This window comes from Phyllostomus hastatus, unplaced genomic scaffold, assembly GCF_019186645.2.
Source record: "Phyllostomus hastatus isolate PE091 unplaced genomic scaffold, TTU_PhHast_1.1 phas_scaffold_21, whole genome shotgun sequence".
NCBI classification, from domain to species: domain Eukaryota; kingdom Metazoa; phylum Chordata; class Mammalia; order Chiroptera; family Phyllostomidae; genus Phyllostomus; species Phyllostomus hastatus.
The window spans coordinates 5,714,763-5,738,748 of NW_025334017.1; positions in this window are offsets into that span (position 1 = coordinate 5,714,763).

Sequence of the window (23,986 nt, forward strand, 5' to 3'; positions counted from 1 at the left end):
GACAAGGCAGTGATCTATTTGCACATCCTGTCTAAACCTTCACCCTACAAAACTGTGTGGACCACAATACCACAAGTAGTTCCCATCCTGCCATAGGCTGGCTATTCAAGTTTACCAGGATCAAAAAGCCTCAAATGCAAACTTAAATACAAAATATAAAGTCGCCCAAAATTTGAGAAATATCATCATTATGAAACATCAATGACAATTAGTGTGAATAATAAGTGATGTGAATGGTTTACACTCACCTAAATTTTTAAACTGACAATTATATTCAATTTATGTATACAACACACAATAAAATGGTTGCCTATTTCAAGTTAAAAATCAATTTCACCCTCTATTTCTCCTGTATAAAGAAACCTCCAAAGGGTAAATACTGTTGCTGGAACTTTGGTTGTTGCAGTGAATGCCAAGGTCATTGGCTGCATGTGGCACCACACACTGTGGGGGAAGGAGCTCTGCTCAGACCATGACAGCTTGAATTCGATGTAGAGCATTTGCAACTCACCTCCAAAGTCCTGAACAGAGGTGCCCCATAGTGCTGTGCTGTCCAAGCAGGTTAGGAAGGTTGATGCACTCTTAGAGGGTGGAGACAGTGTCCTTCTACCATGTTTATGAGGACCTCATAGATGCCACCACAGGAGGGCCCACCAGAAGGTTCTAAACTCTCCTAAATTGTAGAGTCACTCTGGGCTTATAATATATTTAGTTAATTGATGATTATGATAGATGTTGCCAAGCCAAACAGGAATATTGAAAATAATGGAGTGGAGAAGCTGGGTTATACCTGGTAAAAATAAATAAATGTTATTTATATCTGATTTCTTCATAAAAATCCCTCAGAAGGAGGGGAAGGGACTAGTCAAAGAATATGTACAGATGATCCATGGACACGACCACAGTGCGAGGATTGTCTATGGGAGCAGGATTGGGCTGGCAGAGGAGGACAAAGAGGGAAAACTTGGAACAACTGTAATATAATAATAAAAAAGTTAAAAAAAATTAAAAATAGGAACATAAAATAGGCAAGACAGAAAAGAGAATACTGTGTAGAGGTATCCAGCAATTTTTGGAATGTAGAAAGCAGGGAGAAACAGATTTTAGAAGAATTAAGAAAAGTGAACATCAAATTAGTCAGAGGGTAGTACTAATGAGAAGTAAGCCAACTGACATAGAATAACATCCCCAAAAGCTCAGGAGTTGCAGACAAGAAAGACTATGTAATGCAGAACTAGAAACAAAGAGATAACAGAAAATTGAGTGAGCAGAAGTATAAGAAGTCTATCATCCATGAAAATTTTTCAGAACTGATTAAAATTCCTAACCAAAATTTTAAGGTCAGTGAATCTCGAACTAAGTAAATGCAGATATCCCTTTTGGAGAATTTTATCCTTCCCTTTACCTCCTGCAGTAAAGCTGCTGACTCAATGGGGCCCTTGATTCACAGAGGCCTGGTGTACTGGTGATTCAGCAAGGCTAAAATCCAATGGTGTCCAGGGGAATTCAACATCCTGTGGGAATTGGGATTCAGGCGAACAGCACAGGAAATTCTGATCCTCGGGTTACTGTTATGGCTGTAAGAAAAAGTCCTGTATCTCTGAGTCAGGAATATTGTGTTTTCTACCAACATTCATGAAACCATGGCAGCCTAACATGCTAGCCAAGACATGGAGGCGACCAAAGTTTTCTTCAATAAAGGACTGGGTAAAGAAGCTGTGGGAAATATATACAATGGAATACTATTCAGCCACTAGAAAAGATGGAATAATATCATTTTGCAATAATGAATGGATCTTGAGAATATTATGCTAAGCAAAATAAGTCAGAAAAAGCTAAGAACCATATGCTATCACTCATATGTGGGATATAAAAGTGAAACTCATAGACACACACAACAATAGGGTGGTTACCAGAGGGAAGAGTGGGGAGGGTGGTGGAGGGTAAAAGGAGCCAAATATATGGCAATGGATGATGATTTGACTTTGACATTGGGCACACAATGTAATATACACATCATATATCATAGAAATGTATTCTTGAGACCTATATAACCAATGTCCCCCAATAGATTTAATAAAAATTTTTGAAGTCAATATACAACTTAAAAGGAATTTTTAAATAAATTATGATAAATAGACCACATATCACATTTATGGAATGTAGCTAACGCAATGTTTTCAAGACATTTGGTCTTAAATATATATATTAAAGAAAGAAAGAAGTAGTAAAGCAGTACTTTCAACTTCAGTGGGGAAAAATTGGGACAAATGTAATTGAACCACAGTAAAAAATAAATAAAAATTTAAAAATAAAATAAATAAAATTTGACTATGAAAATAAAAAAGATGCTCAAAAGCAATAAATAAATCAAATCTAAGGAAATAGAACAAATAAATATAATTACATAAATTTATGGTATAGACAAAATAAAAAGAATAAACAAAGCCAAAAATTGTTTTTATGTAAAAAGAATAATAAAACTAATGAAACCCTTAGCAAAACTGATCTTTAAAAAAGAAAAAATTATAAATTATCAACATTGATATGAAAAGTAAACATTACACATAGATTCTCCAGACTTTTAAAGGAAATAAGAGTATACAATGAACATTAATAAAGTTGATGATTCTCAAGTAATAGATGAAATCTTCCCTAAAAAAATAACTTACCAAGATGATAAATAAAGCAGAAAATCTAGATAATTCTATACATGTTGAAGAAGTTGAATTTGTATTTAAAATTCTTTGTCAATTAAAAAAAATTCAAAGTACTTGGCTTCAGCAGTTGATTTATTCCAGGAATTTAAGGAAGAAATAACTCTTTAAACTCTTCTAGTGAATAGCAAATTAGAAATACTTCATAACTCTCCTTATAAGAATAACAGAACTTGATTCCAAAATCTAACCAGAACATTACAACAAAGGAAGATTACAGACTAACCTCTCTGTTTTTTTTACTGGATGATTCCAAATGTATAGATCCAAAAAGAATGGTGGTTATCAGGGGCTGAGGGGGAGGGGAAAATGGGAATTGTTCAATCTGCAGAATTTTAGTTTTGCAAGATGAAAAAGGTACAGAATAATTTCTTAATTAACACAGTTGCAAAGCTTTTTTTAAACTTTTTAAAATTGTTCAAGTACAGTTGTCTCTATTTTCCCCCTACACTCCAAAACTTATAACAAGGTGTATATTTTAAGAAAAGAACCCAATGATATATAAAGTCCAATATATTTCAGCTAATTAATGCTTTTCAGGAATCCAAATAATTTAATATTAAAAACAATGTAATTGACTAAATTAAAGCAAATGAGAAATTGTATGTGGTCATCACAATAGATGTATAAAAAGCATTTCATAAAAATTAACATCCATACTTGATAATATATCTTAGCAAAGCAAGAATGAAAGAGAATGTTCTTGATATTGATAAATAATATCTATTGAAATCTATAACAAGTATCACACTGATGGTGAAATACTAAAACCCCCCTCTTCACTAGAATGAGACAAGCATGCTTACTCTCAATATTTCTATTTAGTGTTTTACTGGAGGCACCAGCCAGTGAAATAAGAAATGAAAGGAATAAGGTTTCTAAAGGGAGAAATAAAATGTTGCTATTCTCAGAAGTCATGTTTGTTTACCTAGAAAATCCAAAAAGAATCTATAGACCAACTAGTGGAATTGATAAGTATAGTATGTCACTGGATACAAGATCAATGTTCAAATATTATCTGTATTTTTATACACCAGCCACCAAAATAAATAAATAGAACTAGACCATTTACAATGGCACCTGGAAACATAAAGCAAGTGAAAAAGCAACCACAGATCCTAGACAAAATATATCCAATGACAGCTTCATGTTAAGAAAATAAAAGATTTTCTACATTTCTAAGAAAAAAGCAGAGAAAGCAAATTTTAAATTGTCGAAAGACTTGAATGGGTATTTCACAAAACGACACTATTTCAAAAGCAATAAAATATTTTAAAAACTCAATTTTATTGGGCAAGTGAATGTCTGTGAAACCACAATGAGATATGACTATAAACCACCAGATAGAAAATGCCAGTTGTCATCCAGAATATGAAGTAAACAGAATCTTCCTACATTACCAATGGCAGTGTGAAGTGGCATAAGCTGTTCTGGAAAATCGTGGCGATGTTAACCAAAAGCAAACATACGCATTTTCCATGACCCAGCAATTGCACCAAGATAAATGCACACAAATGTTCACCAAAATTCATTGAGTAAAATATTCAACATTGTGGGAGGCTGCTCTGCAAGGTGTGGGCCCAGCTCCCACTCAGAGATGCACAGGACCCACGCCCACAGATAGGTTCTCCTGTGGGGAATCAGGCCTGCAATGTACCTAGGCCACTGTGAGTCTTGCTTTTTGCTAAAACTCCCTCACCCTGAATTGAGGACATTTACTGCAAAGCAACTTCCTAAAAAACATGCTAACACTTCCAAGGGTGAGTGTAACAGGTTCAACTACTTTTGCCTTTTCATTTGCAAATATCCCTCTTCTGTGATGTGATTAGCAGCATTGGCTCCTTTGTTTTCTGTAAAAGGTAACCACCTAAAGCAAGCCTGTGCATAGTTAATGAGGACCTTCTTGTAATGTGCCCAGTAAGACAATAAAAGCTCATTGGAGCAAGGGCTGAGGCTTTTGCTCCCCTGGAGAGAAAAGTCATGCTGTCCCTTTTCCTCCACTGGACTGGGTAGTCTGTGTGAATGTCTCATTTTATCCATAATGATGCAGACCCCACGAGCCAGGGTCTGCATCACAACATAACATTATTCACAATAAACTAAAAAAACTACCCAAATACCTATTAACAGTACAATTGATAAGGATATTATCACATATTCATAAAGTGGAATATTATCATACAGCAAAGTATATGGATTGAAATCTCCACGACTGCATGCAATAATATGGATTAAAACCTCACACACAAAATCCTGAGTTAAAGAAGTATATCCAGGATGCTTGTTTTATGTAAATTACTTAAAAAAACAAAACTTATCTATGCTATAAAAAGCCAGAATAGAGATTATTCACCAAGTATGAGATATTGACTAGAAGAAATTATAGCTCCTGAAGTGATGATAATATTCTATATCGTATTCTGGGTTCTGGTTACATGGGTAGGTTTAGTTTGTGAAAATTCATCAACTATATAATATTTATGGTATGTGCATTTTTCTTTATGTTTATTATATACTGATAAATTTTTAATTGATAGTTTTTAAGTATAGCTGTTATATAAAAGCAGAAGTGACAAACTACTAAGTTCTTGGAAAATTGTTTAGCAGGAAATATGTTAGAACTTTTCTGGAAAAAAGTAAAGTTTTACTTAGTAAAAAAGAAAACTGAAATAAATGGAAAGCCATAACACATTAATGTTTGACAATATTGAATACTATAAAAATGTCCATTTCCTTTTATTTGTCTATAATTTTCAATCTATTCCATACTAATGCACAAAAATGTTTCTTATGCCTATTGCTAAGTTTATTCTTAATATTTATGGAATCAGAATAGCCATGGCAATTTTAACAATAAAGAACAAGATATTTTACTCTAATAAGCAGCAAAATAAAAAATTTAAAACCCTAGAATTTTGACCCCAGAATCATGCATATACAAGAATTTGGTATGCATTCCGCATCACTAAGGTAAAGATACATTTTCCAATAAGTGGAATTGAGAAAATTTAAAACAAACAAAATGAAGATAGATTCTTACTCATACCATACAATAGAAATTTTAAATAAATTAGTGTCTCAAATAAAAACAGTAAGAAAAAAAACTATAGTTACTTATGGAAAACTATAAACATATGCTTAGAATCATATAGCAAAAGATTCAAAAAGCCATGAAGGCTTTAGGACCATGAGGGCATTATGCTAAGTGAAAAAAGACAGAGAAAAACAAATACTATGTGATATCACTTATACGTAGAATTAAAAAAAAACCCTCATTCATGGAAACAGAGAACAGATTGGTGATTGCCAGAGGATGAGGGTGGAGAGAGGGGTAAAATGGATGAAAGTGGCCAAAACGTAGAAGTCATTGAAGGAGATGGGGCTACAGTGAAGATCTACTATTTTTACCCTCCAGTACTGACTGCCCCTGCTTAAAGCACACTGATTTCATTTCTGGAGAAACCTTCTGTGTCAACCAACTTGCTTGGGTGAAACCGAACTCTCCACATCCAAGACTGAAACACGCAAATGAGGCCCAAACAATCAGTGTTTTCCACTTCCATAAAACAGCAATTGGCTCAGGACTATAAATCAAAACAAATGAAACTCAATTCTTGAAACTTTTTAAAAGCTATTGTAAAATATGAAACTAGAAGGAACAAAGCTAAAGCCATTGCAGTCATCTTGCCACATTGGAGGGAGAGCCACAGAACAAGCCAGCTAGGCGGTGGTGGTTTCAGAGTCTATACAAAGAGTGACACAGAGTCCTGCCGTGATTGAAATCCTGGGTAAGCCAAGGGCTTCCAGCATGTAAATCAATGAATCCTGGTGAGTGCCAAGTCTATTTGGGTTAACCTTTCAGTCATTCACCACCAAAAGGTGTTCTCTAATAGAGATTCTCTAGGGCTTATTTTTTGCTATAATTTTTACTAGGAAAATACATTCATATACTTTATAACTAAAAAACTTTAATACAAAGAAATTAGGAAAATATGATTAAAGGATTTCAAAATTCCATTTATTCTTATGAGTTTAAGATTTTATGTTTTATTAAAGCATTACACATAGAATCATAAAATATTTTCAAAATATATCTTGACAGATAAACTATAAGGAAGTACTAACTTCAAATATTTTCTAGAATTATGTGGATATAATTAACACATACATAGAAAGAAAAATCATAGGTGGAATCCAACAAAATCCTTAAACAACAGAAATGTTGTGTTATTTTCTAAATTCCTTCTCCCCAAAGTATGGCTAACAGAAAATTAGGGCTCTTCTTTTCAAGCATTGTACTCTAAATGACAGATGGGCAGCATGAAATTCTAAGGCAAAGAGCCAAACCTTCTTCTAACTGCTATTTTTGCCTGAAAAGACTACATTGTTTAACAGAACCTTTAAGATACGAGGTCTTTCCAGAAAGTATCAAGCCATGTAATATGAAAAATAGAGACAACTATTGAAAAAAATAAAAGCTACAAGAAACATTGTACATAAAACAATGATGCCTCAGTCCCCTTCAAAGTAAGTAACTTAGGACCTCACACAGTTCTCCCAGTGTCTCTTCCACTGTTCAAAACACTCCACAAAATCCTTTGTTGGAATTGCCATCAGCTGCCCTGTTGTATTTTCCTGAATCTCATTGACAGTCTGAAATTGCTTCCCTTTCAAAGATCATTTTAGTTTTGTGAAAAGCCAGAAGTCACAGGCACCAAATCTGGGCTGTAGGAGGGCTGAGTCACCTGGGTGATGTGATGTTTCACCGAAAAACTCTGCATGAGACATGATGCATGAGTGGGCACATTGTGATGAGTCTGCCAATCACCAGTTGCCCACAGCTGGGGCTGTTTTCATCATATTGCATCTCTCAACTGAGAGAGAACATTGAGGTAGTACTCCTTATTAATTGCTTGGCCTGGAGGGATGTATTCATGATGGACAACCCCTTCCCAATCAAAAACACAGTAAACATAGTCTTTATCTTGCTGGGACTTTGTTGTTCCTTCTTCTGGTATGGAGAACCAGGTGATTTCCATTGGGAGACTGGGCCTTGTCTTGTCATAGTCATGGACCCACAATTCATATCCAGTTATAACTTATTGAGAAATCTGGTTCATTGGTAGCAGTTTGAATCAAGTCATTAGCAACTGCTGCATAATGTTCCTTGTGCTCTCATAGCAGAAGCCATGAAATGAATTTTGCCATAAGATATGTCATGCCAAGATCCTACTTCAAAATCTTGGACACAGTTTTCTGGCACCCCAGATCAGCTTCCAGTTCTCGTACTGTCAGTTGCCAATCTTTGTTGATTTCATCCCATACACGTTCAACATTCTCAGGTGTACTGCTTATTGCAGGCCTTCCAGAATGTGGATCACTGTCAACAGGTCTTGACCATCTTTGAAGCATTTGTGTCACACTTTTTCTTGCACTGCACTCATTGCACCAACCCCAAAAGCCTTCTGAATCATCTGAATAGTTTCTGCAGAGGCACATTCAAGCTGAACACAAAATCTTATGCAGATTCATTGCTATATTCATACTCAGTCATTTTTAATGCAATGGCCACACATTGGACATGCTCACTCAATGGCAACTACCGCCCCCAGTGACTACTATAGTGAGGTCATCATTGTTCACGCATCTGTGTTCCAGTCCACTCTCCTTGGCTGCCAGATTTCATCAATGTCTTGCAAACCATTCTTATTACGTTAACAATGGCTCTACTTTTTCTGGACAGACTTCTTGTGTAATCTTCCTTTTTCTCCTTGTACCTTTACATTCTGGTCTCTTATCTTCAACTCTTTGAGGAGCTCAAGCTCAAGAGGACCACTTTACTTCCTCTGTGGGTCTGTTGTCTGGCAACCAGTTGTGTTCTTTCCCTAAACATTGCAGTATTCAAATGGGCATTTTCTGCTTCATTTTCCCCTTTGCTACTCATTTTACCCATTTTTATATTTTACTTTTCAATTTTGGTTTGCATTCAACATTATTTTTATTAGTTTTGGTTACACAGCATAGCGGTTAGACAACCACATATTTTACAAAGTGTCCTCCTACCCTATATTTCAAGTACCCACCTGGTACCAGTCATAGTTATAACGATATTGTTGACTATGTTCCCTCTTCTGAACTTTACATCCCCACAAGTATTTTGTAACTACCAATTAGTACTTCTTAATCTCTTAATTTTACCAATTTCTAATGAGACTATTGAAAATAAATGTTTCAATATATAAAAAATGTTGGTTTTTATTCAATGGCCATTAGGTCTAAAGATTAACACAGAGGGGTGCTGCCTTGCTGTGAGAACATGACATTCGTCATCACTGCTCAGCCACAGAGGTACCAAAGTGGGGTGGGAACAACACGTGTAATTGCAAACTGGGCCCACTCCACGGTCATTTCACATTTCTGCTAATAGGTCAAAGGCCAACAGCTGATGGTAACCAATGGTAATAACTTTCAGTTTTGATGACAGTCTTGGCAAGTTACATAAAAACGTGTACTTGATATCTTCCTTGTGTATTATTTCCATGGCTACTCAGGCCCTCAATTGTTTTGTAAAATGATGTGATTACTTACAATACTGGATTTGCATGACCAAAACAAACAGGTGGTCTGTCTGCTACAAACTGGCAAGCCAGATTGTTAATTGTACATTAATCTCACAGAAATACCTGGTTTGGGGCATAGCATCAATTCATTTGCAAAAAAAGCAATTTTGTAATCCAACACCTTCTTAAAAAGCTGTGTCATTTAGTAAATTAAATTATATGTTTTAAAAGCCAAAACAAATTAAAATGACATTAGTGCACACATTTTTTTGTCTTGGACTTTGAAGGCATAGCGCAGATGGTAACATAGCATCCCACTATTGGTTAGCAAAAGATACCGCTGTGTCTTCCTTTTAATTTTTTAACTTTAATTTCCTATTCTCACTCTTTCATTCTGTTACCTACTCTAGTCACTTTATGTTTTTAAAATGTATGCCTTTCAAAATGTAAAGTTCTGTTTTCTGTTTTTTTTTTTAATTTAAATTGATATATTGTTTTGATCTTGTTCTGATGCTTACTCTTCATTTCACATCATGGATTCTCACGGCTTCTTACTGCAGCCTGGTGTTCCTGTGAATGCCATTGTTAACATTTCATTTACATGTTCCCTCAGTAAATGAAGCCAGTGAAGGCTCCCTGCTACAGCAAATCATGCTGCAGTGAATATTTTCACATATAGCCATTTGTAACGTGTGATACAGAGTTGTTTCATTCAAAAAATATTTATTGAGCATCTAATATATGCCTAGGCATATGGGGTATACATCAGTGAACAAAAGAAACCAAAAGCTTTGATGGCCTCAAGGAGTTATCTTCAAGGAGATTTTCTCTGGAGAATGTATCTAGGAAAGGGACTGCTGGATTTTATGCATACACATTCTAAATTTGATTTTCAGAATCTTCTCTGAAATATTTTCACTCAAGTAGAAATATGAGTAATATATGATTACCTTCCCTCCTCTACCCCAAACATGGTTGGCTCAAATAATTATTATGTATATAACTCTATAAGATTTTGCAACCTGATAGAAATAAAATGACATATTATATCTCTGATTTCTAAAAGTTTAATATTTCTACACATATCTCTAAATCATGTGGCTTTACCATGTGTGAACTATTTATAATTTCTAGTTTTTTAGTTTTTCTGCTTTTTTATTTTTAAGCATTTAAAAATATTTTAATCAGTAATTAGGAAGATAGGGAAAGAAGCTAGAAAGAGCACAACAGACCCCAAATAAAAACGTAGGAAATAAATAATACAGAAATAATAGGACTCATTGACAGAGAGAAAAATGACCAGAGTAAAATTCAATAGAGATGATGTTTAAAAAACACTGGTTCTTTGAAAAAGAAAGCACATGAAATACACAAAACTTTGGTAAGATGCAATAAACATAACTGAAAGAAGATACAAAATAATCTAAATGCAGAGTAAGAAAATACTAGAGATTCAATAGTGATTATAAATATAAACTATACATCAATAAATTTGTAAAACTAGATGAAATGTTAACATTTTAGGAAAAACATAGCATGTCAAATTGTTACAAAAACAGATAAAAATTTTAATGCAAAACGTTAATTAAATTAAAATTAAAATGGTGATTTAAAGCAAAAAACAAAACAGGCCCACATGGCTCAAGAGGTTAAGTTCTAACAAGTTGTTAATGATGAGATATACATGTTGTTACAGAAAATATCAAAACACAGGAAAATTTTTGGTCTATCTTGTTTAATGAGGTTAGTAAAATTATTTACTTCAAAATCAACAAGGGCAGTATATTAAGTAACTTTGTTTTCAACTAGAAAATTCCACCTTTGACCATGAAGAAATAAATTGCTACAGGAATTGCTTTCACTACAAAACTATAAAATCAACCAAAATATATGAAAACAGGTAGAGCGGGACTGTAATCTCCAAGAAAAGGGAAAAATTAGGTTAGCATTGTGGCTGACCAAGCTTCCCTCCTAGAGGTAGTTTGTAGGCTTCAGCATAGAGAATAAAATCCCAAACCAAGCTCAGCAGTCTCCCTGCATCAAGGAGTCAGCAATTTGTGCTCAAGCAAACCAAGGATCCTAAAATTGTGGGACAGGGTACTTCAAAGGAAGGTCTGTACAGAGAAATAGTTCTGCATATCTGCAGAGGAATCCCTTTGAGACTTCTGCTGAGTACTGCTCTGTGTATACAGGAAACCACTATAGAACCACTAGAAAGTAAGCTGAACAATTTCCTCAGCTTTACACCAGGTTGTTAATAGTCTGCTGCTACCAGCCATAATCAAGAGATCTCATACATAAGAATGGGGAATTAGATAGAGTTCTCATCCATTAAGGGTCTTGCCTAATAGCAGAACTAATTGAACATGAGGGAGAAAAAGTCTATTCTGAACTAACACACAAAAAAAACAACAAAAAAAATTCTTAAAAGAATCAAACAGATCCTAGTAACTGCATGCCAAAACAAAGCCAAATAGTCTTTAAAATAATACAAAGATGTCCAGCATAAATGAGATAATCTAGAATACAATAAAAAATTACCAGGCATGTCCTTGGTCGAGTAGCTCAGTTCGTTTGAGCATTGTCCAATACACCAGGGTTGCAGATCTCCAGTAAGGGCACACACAAGAATCAACCATTGAATGTGTAAATCAGTGGAACAAAAAATCAGTGTTTCTCTCCTCTCTCTCTCTCTCTCTCTCTCTCTCTCTGTCCCCCCACTTCTTCTCTCTCTCTCAAATCAATAAACAGAACAATTTTTTAAATGACCAGACATGAAAAGAATCAGCATAATATGATCCATAAGAGATTAAAAGAAATCAATAAGACAAACTTAGATATCAGAGATGATAGAATTAACAGAAAATTACATTGACATAGTTATCATAAATTTGTTCCACATGATCAAGAAGGTAAAGGAAAACATGAACATGAAGGTGAGGAGAAGGAAAAAATGTACAGAAAGGACAAAAATGGAACTACTAAAGTTGAAAAATAAAAAATTGTAAAGCTAGACACTGAAGCAGGTTAGAAATTACAAAAGAAAATATAAGTGAATTAAAAAAGGATGAGTCAATAAAATATACTCAAATATGTTTTACTAAGACTACTATAAAAATGTTTCACATACAGTCATGGACTCAATATGTTGTGGAATGGACTGAATAAGACCCTTATTATCTTCTTTACAATAGTGAGTTTGTCACTTACTGTCTTGTTCCCAGGAAATGCCATGCTCTCTTAGAAATTAGCCAGGATGTTTGAAACCAGGGAAAAGGATCAAAAGAAGAAAAAAAAATTGAGAAAGAATTAAAGGGAAGAACAACTTCAACAAGAGGAAACCTTGGAAAGACTCATTATGGTTTCTTCTTGAATGTTATGACACTGTTATTTTTCTGTCTGTTTTTTCTCATTTATTTTTATTGTTGATACTATTATAGATGCTCCCCATTTCCCACACTCCCTTACCCACCTCCACTTACCCCCTGCCTCTCTTCCCTCTGGCTTTCATCACACTGCTGTCTGCATCTATGAGTTATGCCTACATGTTCTTTGACTAATCCCCTCAATTTATTTCATCTTGCCTGGCATTTCCCTCCCTTCTGACAGCTATCAGTCTGTTCCATGTGTCCATGCCTCTATTATGACACTATTATTTGGTAAACAATCTGAATTTATGGAAGAATCATACTAGTAACTTTTAGTCTTGGGTGTAGAAGTTTGTTGGTACTGGTTGACAGTAATTTTATTCAGCATTTATTATTTTATGAACTTTTTTTATGTACCTTATAAGAACTACTTTCTTTTTTTAGATTTTATTTATTTATTTTTAGAGAGGAAAGGGAGGGAGAGAGAGAAACATCAATGTGCGGTTGCTGGGGGCAGTGGCCTGCAACCCAGGCATGTGCCATGACTGGGAATCGAACCTGCGATACTTTGGTTCGCAGCCTGAGCTCAATCCACTGAGCTACACCAGCCAGGGTGAACTTTTTATACTAATTACTCAATTGCTAGTTTGAACATATGTACAGAAATGAAAACATCCTATGGAGAAATATGAGTTTAAATTATGAATTCTATTAAAAACGGCTTAAACTTGGATCTTATTATGGGCAAAAAAATTAAGAAAGTAAAAGTCAGAATTGTTCTCTCTGAGGCAGAAAGTTTGCTTAGGCTTAAAAAGATATAGCATATTAATCAAACCTGTTTTTATTATTACTTATTTCTTGAAGCAATTGTTCTGGATTTCAAAAAACAATACTCAGTGAGTATTTCTATTTTTGCATTGCTTTCCTGATTTCAGTCTTTGAGATATTGGTAACATAATTATCTGACATTTGCATTTTTGTTTACCTGGTTTTTAGAGTTCTGTGTACAGCAAATTTGCACTTACAAAATATTTGTTTCCTTAGTGATAACTTGCTGAAAAGAATAAAACTATATTTTGAAGCTTATAATTAATAACAATTATGAAGAAAAAGACAAAAAAATCATGTTTTGAAAAAATATTTGAGCATCTTCATAATTACCTTCAAAAGAATGAGCAAATAAACTAATATAGTTTGTAAAGCTAATGAGTAGTCTGATAAAAAATGCCAAACATTGTAGTACCTTGGAACTAGATAATTCTTGCTTGAATTGCACTATATACAAATGTGAAATAGTTTAAAATTTTTACCAGATAATTTCTAATTACACAGATATACTTTAGATTTTTCACTTGTTTGAACTTGTGTCTTGGTAATGTATATTTGTTAAACAATTTCAAGGCAAACATTAAAATTTCAAATTTCTTTAAAGAAATTGTTAAGAGTAACATTTAATTCATATTTTATTAAGTGGTAAAGGAAGCCAAAATTTGGAAAAATTTTGTTAGGCATTGTGGCAATGAGGTAAAAATAAATTAATTGTGTCAAAATAAGAATGTGTTATAATTATAATTTAAAACCTAAGAGATATTTCTTTTTTAATAGGTACTCTAACAGCAATTTTAACTATTCAATGTGCTTTTTATAAATACAAATTCTTTACATTGAAATTTATAAAAGATAAAGATCACTTAAATAAATACTTTTTAATGAATCAGAAGACTTAATATTGTCAGGCTATTAACTTTGCTGAAATTAATCTATGAATTCGATGGATTTCCATTCCATTCAAAACCCCAGAAAGCTTTTACATGTAGAAAAAGCTAGTTTTTAAATATATGTGGAAATATGAAAGACTTAGAATACCCACAATAATTTTATAAAAGAACTGAGTTGAAGAAGTTACACTATCTAGCTTTAAGAAATATAAAGCTACAGATATCCAAAGAGTGCAGGATTGGCATAATTATGTATCAATCAAACAAAATAACATCCAGAAATAGACCCACATATAAACACTTAATTTCAGACAGTTATCAGGATGATTCAAAAGAAGTAGATCTTTTTCAACAAATGATGCTAAAACAATTATTTTTATGAGAAAATAATGAACTCTAACACCTACCTCACATCAAATATAAAAATACACTCAGCTCTGGCTAGTGTGACTCAGTGGATTGAGTGCCAGCCTGCGAACCAAAGGTTGCTGTTTCGATTCCGAGTCAGGGCACATGCCTGGGTTGTAGGCCAGGTCCCTTGTAGGTCCCCCACAAGAGGCAACCACACACTGATGTTTCTCTCCCTCTCTTCCTCACTCCCTTCCCCTCTCTCTAAAAATAAATAAAATCTTTAAAGAAAATTTATTCAGCATGTGTGATAGACTTAAATGTAAAACCCAAAACTATAAATCTTCTAATAAGTAAAAATAGAAGTCATTAGATCTTATGTTAGGCTAAGATTTCTTAGATAAGACACAAAAACTACAAGCATTAGATAAATATTAATAAATTAAACTGTATCAAAATTAAAACTTCTGCTTTTTATATATGGAAATTTAAGAAGCAAGCCACAGATTGGGAAAACATATATTTAAAGGTTTGTATCTGGAATGTAAAATTAACTCTTCACTCCACTTAAGAGAAAATATACAAATGACCAAAAGCACATAAAAATGCTCATTAGTATTAGTCACTAGGGAAATGCAAATTCAAAGTACAATATGATGCAAAAAATATATCTAAAAAAGGGACATCATGATATGATTTGGATTATTCCAGTTAAGCAAGAGTGGCTTATCATTAGAAAATGCCCAAATATATCAGGAAAAGCTCAGTAAATAAAGAAAAAACAATTGTTAATTCCTTTGTAATAAAAACAAAACAATAAATGAATGATAAAATTAAGACAGAAATTCTTTAACTTAATAAAGTCCAGCTACAAAAGTTTTTAGTAAACACATTTAACCAAAATAATAATAATAATAATAATAATAATAATAATAATAATTTTGAGACTTTATTTCTTTTAAGGTAAAAAGCCAAATGAGTTTGATGAACCCTTTTCAGTTAAGGAGCTAGATGAGATTTCTCACCATTGATAAGACTGGGAGCTACTTAAGCATGTTTATTATCTTTGCTTTTGCTCAGCATAATAGCATTTGAGTCCTTACCAATAATGCATTTGGGAAAGAAAAGTGATAACAATTATAAAGAAAAAGACAAAAAAGCCCCTCATGTTTTGAAAAATATTTGAGCATCTTCATAATTACCCCAAAAGAATGAGCAAATAAGCTAACACCGTTTGTAGAGCCTAATTAGTAGTCTGACTTAAAAAATCTTTTTTCCCTTCCATTCAAGGAAGAAATTTCAGAGGAAGATGGAAAGTTATTAAAGAAGAGGAAGGAGGGATTCCTTTTGTGTTAGGCTTGATTCCCTCTGAAAGGTTCTGAAAAAAGTCTAGATTGGCCCCTGTTTTTAAGGATTTTAAAGACACAGGAATTCACAAGGTATTGGGTGCTGTCTTAAGGTAAATGTGGCAATTGTCTATCTCCTATAATTAATGGAATAAGCAAAGCAGATCTGAGACATCATTGGGGAGGGCATTGTAATCACTCAAAGTGGGTTCTACGTGGCAGTTTACAACTGCAGCACGACCTTGGGTGATGCAATGTTATTAACTTTGCAGCTGGCTTTATCTGTGTCTGCTGTCCCATGCTGATTTATGAATGGCAGCACTGCTTTTTGCATTTTCAGTTAGAGCTGATTTTCACTCTTCAGTCCTGGACAGTTTTTGATTCTTTCACAATTAAAGACCTTAGCAAGATGTCCAGATAGACCTCCTTACAAACTCAATGTTTTCTCAATTCCACCAAAAACTAATAAAAATAAAACTTAAGAAGTAAAAATATATTAAATATCAAAAAAATGGAGAATACACAAAGCTGTCAAAACTACGTGTAATGACATAAAGCATTTAAATGAATTATTTTTTAAATATCTTAGTCAGGAAAACTCAATATTACAAACATAACAATCCCATTGCACCCCTACAAAATTAATCTTCAAATTAAAGGCAATTCACATCAAAATTTTAGGGGGAACTTGAAAAGATTAGCTTTAAAATTCATGTAACAAATTTTCTATAAGTATCTAAAGTAAATTTTTTTAAGTAAACATAAAAGTGAATTGAGGAAACACACCTTACAATGGTATAAAACCTCTGACAAAGTCATGGCAATAAAAAATGATCCAGAAAGATGAAGGAACAGTCATGAAACAGCATAAAAAGCCCAATACAGCCTTATCCATCCATGGGAACTTGGTAAATGAAAGAGATGGCCTTACAAATCGCTAGGGAAAAGATGGGTTATTTTATAACAGTTGCAGAGGAAAATGGCTTATTGTGTAGAAATAAGTAAAGCTAGATCCCTACCTCATAGCATATGCAAATAAAAGTTCCAAGTCAATCAAATACTTAGACATAACAATGAGACTACAAAGTTAACAGAAAATAATGTAAAATTTCCTTGTCTCTTTAAAAAAAGAAAGAATTTACTTTTCAGTGAGGTGAAAAGTAAAATTTTTTTATCAAAATTAAGGGTTGTTCTTCATAAATCACAAACAAACTAAACTTCCCTGGTTATTTGGTTTGTGGTTTATTATAAAATAAACTGCAATAAGATACTATTTAGCAATGGAATTACTTGCATTTCTAATTGACAAATCTCTGTGATATATTTGCACATTACATTTTCCTCCATCAATAGAAAATATGCTTCTGTTATGGATAGGTCACACAAATCATTTTGTATCTGCCAATCTGTTGAAAGTGTAGGTCTTATTAATAAAAGGTAGATATTTATCCAAAATAATGACACAAAAAAGTCACAGAAAAATTAATGAGTATAATTGAGACATCAAAACATAAAAGCCTTTCTGTCATTTTAAGATTCATTGGATAAACTGAAAGGAGCAAAAAAATACTCTCACTGGCAGTGAACAAGAATTCCTAGCTGTTATTTTGACTGAGATCACTTTTATAAATTACAAACTCCCATAGTTGTATTTTCTATTTTCTTCTATTCTTAAAAGCTAGTGACCCCTTCATTACTGAAAAATACTAAAAAGCAATTAAATATGGAAATTATAAGATGACTATCAGTAGAGAAGCATGAGAGCTTGACCTCAACCAGCCTTATGGGAAAATAATGTGTCTTTTCATTAATTTCTGTTTCATAGAAGACAATGATTACAATTATTCCATAGAAGAAAAATCAAACATTTATACATTTTGCAACTTTCACCCTTATTCGCAAGGATGTTTTTATCTTTTGTCATGCTGTTCTTAGCTTAAAGCCTCCTATTTCTTTCAGTAGAAATACTTGACAGCTGATATTTTCTTTTTACTTCTACTTCAACTGCTAATTGCATATTTACAATCCTTCAATCAAGAGAAAAAGAGAAACAGATTAGAAAAATTTTTTATCTGTCAACAGAGCTATGTATTATAATGAAACATCTACTCATTAAATATAGAAAACTTCGTGGCATCAATAATAAGTGTTATAAAGGGCACCAAGGTATTATTAATTCTGAAGGAATGCAGGACTATAAAAACAATAAGTCATTTTGACAGTTCCTGTGAAGACTATTACCAAATGTTATGTTTACTTGACTAGCTCAATTTATAAAACAAGACCTACCAAAAAAATCTACAGTTTAATCATTTGAGATGTGCTATTATAAACAACTACTAATGGACTGAAGCTTTGCCTCTCTTCTTAATGATTGAATTGTGACTGAATTTTTAGAAATTAGGGTAATTACCACTGTGAGCGGTTTTGTGCATTTTAAGAGAACCTTAAATCAATGAAATAAAACTGTAGAACAGATTTAATGAGAACATAAATGTTTATTTTTAAGTCAAATTAAGCTAAAGATGCAAGTCTCTTTAAATACTGTATATGATTATCTTTTCAGGGAGAATTCACAAGGTTTTTGTTTATCAGGCAAATTAAGGAACAATAATGGGTTTAAATCCCCAAGCATAATCATTGATTAAATTTCTTTGTAGATCTCATGAAAATTCAATTCAGAATCCTAGGAAATAGTATTTTATATTTTATTGGATTTTATTTAGTTAAAAGGAAAAATAGTTGAAGGATTAGCTCACCTACAGATCACCTAAGAGATTAGATGATGGATTGGGCTATAGTTTAGGGAGAGATGCTGTTTTTTAAAGTTTTTGGTTTTTATTAACTTACATGGAAAGTAGATTTCACTAACATCATTGGCCTTTTAAAAATTTAATTTGTTCATTCTTGCATTCTTTCTACAAATACATGTTGAAATCTTTTCTATGTATGGGCTTTTGTAGGCAGTAAAGGACAAGTATTGCACTTAAAATATATATACTTGATTTATAGTCCTATCAATTGACTTATAAAACATTTCATGACATTTATATGCATGTGTTCATCCATAGATGTGTGTGGGCATGTGTGGGACTATGTGTATAAACCCATGTAAGCATGTGTGTCTGAATGGTGTGTGTATGAATTCATGTGAAAATGTGTTTGAGACTGTAAGTGTGATACATATGTGTTTATATGTATGGGTATGTGTGCATGCATAGACAAATCAGACACAATTTTAAAGTAAAGACAACTTCAGCAAAGTAATTAAGAAAAGATAAATACATCTTTTGATGATTTTACAGATGTGGTCCTATCAGGCTCCTACTTTAAGATGATATCAATAACCCATTAAAAAGGAAAAGAGGCACAAGGAAACTTCTGAAAGTGATGGATATTGCCTTGATTGTGGTGATGGTTTAACAGGTGTATGCATATGTCCAGACTCATCAAATCATACACATTAAATATGTGTAGTTTTATTAGAAGCAGTTGAAAAAATAACCAATCAGAAAAGGAGTTAGGGGAGAGAGCAGGATTCTGAAAAAGTAATAAAAGTGTTGATATCATAGCTTTTGGATCTTTGTGAATTTATACATATGCCACCAGCATATACATATACCACACAAACACATTCGCATACAAATACATTTAAAAAAACAATGAAAAGCAAATTGAAAATTTTTGGATAATATTTTAACCATCTTTATAGTCTTCTACTCTTTATAGTCTGGGTTATTGGGGACCAGGAATCCCCAATAACCCAGACTATAAAGAGTAGAATAAAACTATTAACTGTCATAAGTCCCTCTTGGTATAGCTTCTGTGCAGAAGGGGCACAAAGGGAACATGGAGAATCTGATAGGTCAGAAAAGAACAGAACTCCTAAGACACAGTAACTATTCACTGGAATATTCGGCAGGCCCGTTAGAAAATGCTGAAATTGGAAGGAGTTCTGCCCATTGGGTAAGTGCAGTGAGATTTCAAGGGGCTAGAAAAGCTAAGCCTGCATAAACTCTAGGAACAGATAAGCGATGCTCCTTTGTAGGTCAAAGACAAACAGAGGAGAAATAACTGTGAGTGGAGTTAAAATTAAAAAAGGATGGAAGAAAGTGGAAACAAAATAAAAAGTTCTGATAAAAACAGGAAAAGGAAATAGAGGTAGGAAAACTCAAAAAGCAAGCAGCATATTTTTTCTAACATTACAATGAAAAATAAATCAGGGAACTTTGAAAAGTCAAAAATGCTAACTGGAGAACAGATAAATCACCCATGCAAAGATTTTAAAGAATTTTGAGTGCATATTCCACCTTGAAAGATGTGGAGTCTAACTGTTGGCTCAGTATGGCAAATTCCTTCTAAAAATTTAGTATGGAAAGGGTAGAAAAAGAATATATTTAAGTGGAGCAATTCAATAAACATTATCTCAGCCAGGTGATCGATGTCAGCATCATTAATAATAAATCGTAGCCCTGGCTGGTGTAGCTCAGTGGATTGAGCACAAGCTGCGAACCAAAGTGTCTCGGGTTCGATTCCCAGTCAGGGTACATGCCTGGGTTGCAGGCCATGACCCCCGGCAACTGCACATTGATGTTTCTCTCTCTCTCTCTATCTCCCTCCCTTTCCTCTGGAAAAATAAATAAATGAAATCTTAAATAATAATAATAATAATAATAATAATAATAATAATAATAAATCGTGATACTATATTGTAGTTTGGTATGATGTGATGAGAATAGCACTTTGCCCCTATGATTTTCTTCTCAAAACCCATTAAATAGTCTAAACACAAGAAAAACAAAAGACAAATTGCAATTGATAGGCATTTTACAAAATACTAGACTAGGATACCTCAAAACTGTCAAGGTCATCAAAAAGAAAAACTAAATTTTAAGAAACTGTTGCAGCCAAAAGAAGGTTAATGTGACATGATAACTAAATGTAATGTGGTGTTCTGGATGGTATATTAGAACAGTAAAAAAACATTAGGTTAAATGAAAAGAAAGAGGAAGGGGGCCAACCCAAGCTGTTTCCAGTAGCTTTTTCATACAAACAGCTGCTCTTGCCTCATGCTTCAAACTTTCTTAAAATCTCTCAAACAAGCAGCATCTGGCCTCTGCTTACCCCATACTTCCAAGTGGCCCCAGGCCTGGCACTAGCAGCAGCTAGCCTTGGTTCCAAGCTTGGTTTTTCCTGGGCATCTCCATGCCCTGCAGAAGTAGCAGCCATCTGTAGATTGCTCTGTAGTTCCTGACAGCTGGTGCCAGGCAGAGTACAGGTGGTGGCTGACTTATACTTCCCAGAAGGTCCCAGAGCCTGTGCATCCAGTGGACAGCTGCAAACCACCCCAGATCACCACCTTACCACCACCATGAGCTATACAATCAACAGGTACCAATGCCCAATTGAAGCAAGTCCTGCTCCATGAGGTTGGCCCCTGCAGAGCAGCTCTTCCTCTGCAGTCAGAACTGGTCCTTATAGCCAATTGGCCTTGAGGGGGTGGGGGGTCATTCCCTCCCAGTGATGCTAACAGCAATCAAGACTTAACTACAATAGGACAGCACACAAAGCTCACATGGGAAGTGCACTTGGAACACCCAGGTCTGGTGACTAGAGAGGCTGCACTACTGGTCCTAGAGAACAACTACCACCAAGTCCAGGAGACACAGCGGCTCTACCTAATACATAGAAACAAACACAGGGAAGAAGACAAGACAAAGAAACATCCCAAATGGAAAAAATCAGGATAATCTTTCAGAAAAATGAGTAAATGAAACACAGGCATGCAAACTACCAGATACAGACTTCAAAACTGGAATTATTAGGATGTTCAAGAAACTTAGTGAGAATTTCAACAGCATATAAAAAGTACATGGAATCCATAAAAAAGAACCAGTCAGAAATGAAGGATACAGAAACTGAAATGAAGAATAAATTACAGAGAATCAACAATAAAGTAGATGAAACAAAGAATTAAATCAGCAATTTGGAATACAAAGAATCAGAAAATGACTTCTGACCAAAATGGCAGCATAGGCAGATACACTGTGCCTCCTTGCACATCCAAAAGAAGGACAACAACAAATTTAAAAACAAAAACAACCAGAACTGTCAGAAAATCGAACTGTATGGAAGTCCAACAACCAAGGAGTTAAAGAAGAAACATTTATAAAGACTGGTAGGAGGGGTGGAGTCGAGCAGCTGGGGTGGAGAAGCAAGGTGGCAGCTGGAGGACCAGGGTGGAGGTGGCTGGTGGAGCAGGTGATCCCATATTTGCATGCAAATAAACCAGGAGGAACAAATGGAAAGTGAGACAGACCACTCAACCCAGAGTTCCAGTGCAGGGAAATAAAGCCTCAAAACCTCTCACTGGAAAAACCTGTGGGGGTTGCAGCAGCTAGAGAAACCTAGCCACACAGGAGGATTCATTGGAGAAATCCACAGGGTCCTAGAATGTATGCAAAACCACCCACCTGGAAATCAGTACCACAAGGCCACGATTTTTGCTTGTGAGTAGTGAAGGAAGTGACTGAAAGCCGGCCAAGAGTTGAGCAAGTGGCATTGTTCCCTCTCAGACCCCGCCCCCACACACAGTGTCACAGGGCAGCAACTTGGGTTGCCCTGCCCTGGAGAGTACCTAAGGTTCTCCTCCTTACTATATAAGAGGTGTACCAAGACAAAAAAAAAGGCCCAAATGAAAGAACAGATCAAAGCTCCAGAAAAAATACAACTAAGTGATGAAGAGATAGCCAACCTATCAGATGCACAGTTCAAAACACTGGTAATCAGAATGCTCACAGAAATAGTTGAGTATGGTCATAAAATAGAGGAAAGAGTGAAGACTATGAAAAGTGAAATAAAGGAAAATGTATAAGGAACCAAGAGTGACAGGAAGGAAATTAGCATTCAAAGCAACAGTTTGGAGCAGAAGGAAGAAATAAACATTCAATCAAAACACAATGAAGAAACAAGAATTCAACAAAAGGAGGAGAGGCTTAGGAATCTTTGGGACAACCTCAAAAGTTCCAACATTTGAATTAGAGGGGAGCCAAAAGGAGAATAGGAAGAGCAAGAAATTGAAAACTTATTTGAAAACATAATGAAGGAGAACTTCTCCAATCTCGTGAAGGAAATAGACTTCCAGGAAGTCCAGGAAGCCCAAAAAGTCCCAAAGAAGTTGGACCCAAGGAAGCATACACCAACACACATCATAATTACACTAGCCAAGTTTAAAGATAAGGAGAGAATCTTAAAATCAGTAAGAGAAAAGGAGACAGTTACCTACAAAAGAGTTCCCATAAGACTGTTAGCTGATTTCTCAAAAGAGACCTTATAAGCAAGAAGGGGCTGGAAAGTATTCCAAGTGATGAAAGGCAAGCACCTACATCCAAGATTACTCTGTCCAGCAAATCTACCATTTAGAATGGAAGGACAGATAAAGTGCTTCCTAGATAAGGTCAAGTTAAAGGAGTTCATCCTCACCAAACCCTCATTATATGAAATGTTAAAGGGACTTATCTAAGAAAAAGAAGATGATCAAAATTATGAACAGTAAAATGACAACAAACCTACAATTATCAACAACCAAACCTAAAAAGAAAAACAAAAACAAAAGCAAACTAAGCAAACAACTGGAACAGGAACATAATCACAGAAATGGAGATCATATGGAGGGTTATCAGCGTGGTAGGGGAGGGGGGAGAATGGGAAGAAGGTGCAGGAAATAAGAAGCATAAATGGTAGGGACAAAATAGACAGGGGGAGGTTAAGAATATTATAGGAAATGGAGAAGCCAAATAACTTCTGTGTACAACCCATGCACATGAATTAAGGGGAGTAATTTGGATGGGAGGGTGGTACAGGGCCAAGGGCAATAAAGTTGGGAAAAAACGGGACAACTGTAATAGCATAATCAATAAAATATATTTA